The 6,000-nt window shown below is 28.0% G+C and overlaps 1 protein-coding gene across 1 annotated transcript in view; it reads right to left on the minus strand.

Moving 5' to 3' along the window:
• LOC122270903 (glutamate receptor ionotropic, kainate glr-3) overlaps positions 1-4,374 on the minus strand; it is a 38,281-nt gene extending 33,907 nt beyond the window's left edge. The window contains exon 1 of the mRNA XM_087161051.1: positions 3,887-4,374. The gene's annotated coding sequence lies outside the window, so the exon portion shown is untranslated. The remainder of the gene's footprint in view (positions 1-3,886) is intronic.
• Between the last annotated feature and the right edge of the window lie 1,626 nt (positions 4,375-6,000).

Raw genomic sequence — 6,000 nt, forward strand, 5'->3', positions numbered from 1 at the left:
ATCATAACATGACTATGTTTTAATTGTTGCTATTTCACCTATACTCTACTCGTATCTTAGAAAATAACCTATATGGGGATAATGAAAACTGGTGATATAAGGTTATTATTTCTGAAAATAATCTCCATTTAAAATCCGCTGCTTTTAAGAGAGAAGTTACATTTTTAACATAACTACATATTATCAACACATTATCAACATAACTACATACATTATCAACATAATGTTATTTAACACATACGACATAAAATATAATACATTTATTTTAAAATAGTTAAATTTGTAACTTATATTTGGCATTTTTAGAAATTAGAATTTATGCAAATAAATTAAAGCTTAAAATAAACGTAAGAACATAACTGTAGAACAATCATTTCAAATAATATTTTACTATTATATCATATATCCTGTTGTTTTTGAAAATAAATAAGGTTAATAAATCTAGTTTTAAATTTATATATTACATGTTTAAGATATAAAGCTTAGACTAATTGAAAGAAAAACGCAGAAGCGTATAGATAACATATTTGTTGAATAATTTGATTTTCGCCATTCTATTTTACTATTATATAATATATCATCATTATTTTTAAAAATGATTATCATTCAAAATTCTCCACTTAGAAGAGAAAAAGTAAAACTATCTTACCAACGTAATTATTTTTGAGCAAGAAATATGACATTTTGTTTTCAAAATAAATTCATTTTCAAATTAATATACGCAACTTATATAAATTAAGAGAAAAAAAGGATATAAATCACGTAAAAATAACTATAAGTTACATAATTATTGAGAAATGTGATTTTGGTTACATATTTAATTTCAGTATCGTATTCAAAAAGCTATTTTTCTGCATGACATTTTCAGAAATTAGTATGTTTTTTTTTTATTAAATCTATTGAGAATTTCATTATATATCCATAACTCGTTTATTTCTGGTTACTGTCAAAAACTGAGCTTTCACAATGTTTGTAATGGATAATGAATAAATTCTTTTTCCCCAGAGAAACTTCATCCGATGCTTTTCATTTTTAGCTTTATGATTAATAGAGTTTGTGGAAGTCAGAGAGATATTCGATCCCGAAAATCCTCTTAGGATTTACAAAAGAAAAATATTTATTAATTATCAAGAGTAGCTTTATTTTTTATTTTGACTTTGAGGTATTTTTCCAGATTTTTTTTTATTATAATGAATGAATGATGCAACCATAATGAACTAGGTGGGCTGTTATTTATTTCTTGAAACTAGAAAAATACGTATGTGAGATATACGTGAGATATACGTATGTGAGATATTTGAATACGGAGGATATGGTTAATAATTTATTTAGGAAGAGATGAAATATGTTGATTTGTATAACGACTTCATAAAATAGTCAATTTAATTCTTTTATAAATATATTATTTTATAAATTAATCACTGTAATTTACTGTTTCTGTTTAAGATGGCCGCATTTGCAATATAATCAATCATGCATGCAAGCAATCGCAATTTTAAGCATTGTGGCAAAGAAGTGCTTTGAAATAATGTTTTGAATAAACAATTTTTTTCTTTTCATGACACAATACGTTATTTTTGATTTTCACCACGTTATTTCAACTTATACAAAACATTTATAATAATAAGATTATTTTGGTATTAATCTTGTTATTTTGGTATTATAGTCAGCTAGGAACTTTTTTCAGTTTAATACAGATGCAGCCATTATTATTGCTTATTGGGCAAATTCATTTTGAAACTAGAGACAACAAGTATTTTCTGTATAATTGTTTCGTATCTTTTATAGAATCACACAACAAAATGTTGATTCTAAAAACTTGTCACAAAATAGTGTGGGAAAACACGGTGCGATTGCATTGTCAAAACCTCATTGTAATAAAATTATTTTGTTACATTGTCCTTCAGTGACGTTTGAGTAGTTTTAAAAACCACCACAACAAAAATATTTAACGTAATTTTGCTTTCGCATTATGAGACTGTTAAAGCTAGTCTTTGTTGGAGACGCTACTAACAATGTGTAACAGCCTTGTAAATGTTTACCAGTAAAAAATCTCATGTCAGAAAGAAAACTGTCAGAAAGAAAACTGTCAGTTTTAGATATCTAACACGAAACACAAACGTCAGAAAGAAAACTGTTAGTTTGGATATTTAACGAGAAATGTAAACGTTGGAAAGAAAACTGTTAGTTTGGATATTTAGCGAGAGATTTAAACGTTGAAAAGAAAACTTCTGCTTACTTAGATATCCAACAAGAAACGAGAAAAACAAACGTTGGAAAAGAAACTCCTGTTAGTTTAGATATCAAACAAGAAATGCAAAAGTTGGAATGAAAACTCTTGTTTGTTTAGATATCCTATGGGAAACACAAACGTTGGAATTGAAACCCCTGTTAATTTGGATATCCAACGAGAAACACAAGTGTTGGAATGTAAACTCCAGTTAGTTTGAGATTATAAATGAAATGTTATATCTGTTCCTGCCATTACGAAATGTTCTGAGAATCTATGGCCGATGTCTGTTATTTTAAAATAGATATGATGCACCATCCCATTTGTAATAAATAGAAATTTTTCGTGATTTTAGTCGAGTTAAAATGAGAGTGCATTTAAATTCTTAATTGGGTCATTCTCACTGAAAAGGTATAAATAGACTAAAAAATTTTTTTAAATTAAAGTAATTAAAAAAGTGATAAAAATTACATAAATGCCTTTATTTATTTTTGTTTTATGTCCTTATAATAATGGTCAAGTTTTCTATTTTATTTTTTAGAAGATTTAAAATATTTTAAATTCTGCCATGTCCACGGAGGAGATGTAATAGTCAACGGAGGAGACATTTTATGATATAAAATATAAAATGTCAATGAAGACTAATTCATTAATTATTGGGCACAACTGATATGAGTTTAACATTAATAAGTAAATAATAAAATATTTCCTTATTAGAGATAGAGCTACTTCCGATTAATCATGCTGCTATGAAAGGAAACATCCATTTTTAACCAAGGTGTACAATTTCTTAAGTAACTCTTACTGAATATTAACAAATTAAAATGTAAAGACTATTGAAATAAAAATTCAGACTCCACATGAAAGTTGAGTGTTGAGGGTACTCTTTTGTGACCATTTTATGCAAGTTAAACATACTGTCATCCAAATAACGTTTTTGCTTTTTCTCTTTTCTTCTTGTTATTGTTTCTTTTTTCCCTGGGCACGAACGGCTTGCTCTATCAATTTCTAGAAATTTAAGTACATTTAATCACGATTTTTCTGTTAAATATTTTTCTGATACAAATTTTAAAGTTTCTTGCTCTTTTTTTTTTTTTTTTTACTTTCTTCAAACAATATAGGGTTTTCTTTTAATATTTCTGTCTAGCTTGTCTCATACTAAGTTTTTTCTGTTCCCTTCTCTTTTGCATTTGAACATTTGATTGCTTTCTTTTCTTAAATTTTGGTTCTGCAATTTTTTTCCTAAAATTTGAAGAGAAAAAAAATGTTAAACATCACAGAAATTATTTAGAAAAGTTGCCAATATTTACTTCTCCGATAAGAAAAAGTTAAACTTAATTGATTTTCTTCAAAAATAGAAACAAATTAACACATTTGTTCCATTTTAAAAAATATCAATTAAAGGAAAATAGTTTTTTAATTATTAAAATTGTATTATGGTTATCTAACACATTGTCTCTTACATTGACTGTGTCTTCTCCTCCGTGGACTTGTTATGTCCACGGAGGGGAAGTCCACGGAGGAGACAAAAACTAGTTCCTGAATTTTTCTGATTTTTAATTTTAAAGTTACAAAAATAGGGCAGTTCTTTTTGTTAAATATACTATATTTGCAATCTAAAATTCATCTATCAAAAATAAAATAATTTTCTCTTACCTTCTTTGTGATGCCCACGGAGTATACGGTGAGAACTTTGCCAAACCCCAGTTGAACACAACAATCCAAAACTGACACCAAAGAGAACAAAAACAACTGATATTTAACATTAGAAAATGGAATGGTTACCCCTTCCAGCAGCTGTCTTAAAGGGATTTCGCATATGCTGCCCTTTATTGCATATTTACAGAACTATATTAATTGTCCACGGAGGGAGACATCATTTTTGATGGACAAAGTTTACTAGTCATTTATTTTATAAAAATAACTTTTTTTTAAAAAATTTTTAAATAAAAAGTTACTATAAACATTTAACTAGGTAAAACTACAAAAATCATTAAAATAACATTTAAATTGTTTAACAGGCATTAAAAATTATTTTGTGCCACAGACGTAGGGACGTCCACGTAGGGGATTTTGAAGTCATGTTTATTAAAAAATAAGAATGAAATATTAAATACATTTAGCAGAAATGCATATGATTTGTTAGTTAAGAACTTCACGAAAATGGATAAAGAAAAATATTAAGAAATCTGCTGTATTTCCTAATATTTATTACTCAGGGACTTAAAAAATCACCTTTTTGTGAGAATGACCCAATTGTCTTTTTTGATTGGGATTACTGGAATGTTATGCCTTAGAATTGTGAAATTGCATTTTATCGAAAGGGTTAATCTTGTGTATAAAATTTTGGAACTTGAAATAGTGTATAATTCAGAGATATTTGTGCACCTGTTAGCATTTGGAAATGTTTGTTGAGAATTTAGAGTTGTCATAAAATTAGTTTTAAATGTTAAGTGTTTCCTGTAATTCCTTGGTTATTTGTCTATTGTTGAACCTGAGTAACTGTTACCAAAGTTAAATTTAGCGATCACAGCCTAACCAAAGTTCGAAGGGTAACAGTACACATTTAAGTTTGTCCCTTGTCCTGTATCATAATAGCTGTAACCTGTTGTTAAAAAAAAGTAATAAAATCTGTTAGGATATAAAAATAAAGTCTTCTACTTCAAGTTATAATATTATAATTTTCATTATTTAAACAAATCATCATTATTATCTAAAGTATTATATTTTTCATATTTCTTTAATCTCAAGTTTTTTCATATTTCTTTAGTTCTTTCAAGTTTTTTAATTTTTCATATTTCTCTAATCTTTCTTAAAATCTCAAGTTTCAGTTTAAGAATTGAATATTTATAGGATACTTGCATATTTCAGAAAACTTTCAGCACTGCTGTCATCGAGGAAAAGAACTACGGTCCTCTGTTTTCCACTTCGAACAATTTCAATGAAGCTGTCGAACTGTTCGGACACTGATGAAACATTATACGTCCAACGAAATACAATATTCAATACACCATATTGAAATAAAGCTGCGGAATACTCTGCCACTGTTTCAGCTAAAAAAAAAAAACATTGCATTTTGATAAATGTGTTTCTTTTCAGAAAAACATGTTGAAGAACATATTTTCAAATGCATTTAATTTGTGTTATATTGATCATTGATAAAATTGATTTAAAATAACATATATCTACTAATAAAATTATGATAGATGTTTATATATTTCTCTTATGTGGGACCATAAACTCGAGTTTTTCTCTTCCTATTGGCAATACTGTAATTATTATTCATTTTGTTAGGTTTTCTTAAGTAGTTTAGCTATATGTTAAGTATTTATTTAGCTTCTTTTTGTTAGGTTGTCTTAGGAAATAATCTTAACTGTGAACTACTGTTGAATAGTTAGTTGCACGTCAAACATTCATTTTAAATTAAAGTAATTATACATATATATACACTGAAGAGCCAAAAAAACTGGTATACCTGCTTAATTTCGTCTAGGGTACACGCGAATACGCAGAAGTGCCGCAACACGACGTGGCATAAATTCGATCAATGTGTGAAGTAATGCTGGAGATAATTGACACCATGAATCCTGCAAGGCTGTCCATAAACCAGTGGGAGTAAGAGGGGGTGGGGATATCTTCTGAACATCACGTTGGAAGGTATCCCAAATATGTTCAATAAAGTTCATGTCTGGGGATTTTGGTGGCCAGCGGAAGTGTCTAAATTCAGAAGAGTGCCGCTGGCTACCAAAATCCCCAGGCATGAACGTTAT

Source organism: Parasteatoda tepidariorum, chromosome 1, assembly GCF_982258835.1.
Source record: "Parasteatoda tepidariorum strain Cologne lab strain chromosome 1, Ptep-v5.0, whole genome shotgun sequence".
NCBI lineage: Eukaryota > Metazoa > Arthropoda > Arachnida > Araneae > Theridiidae > Parasteatoda > Parasteatoda tepidariorum.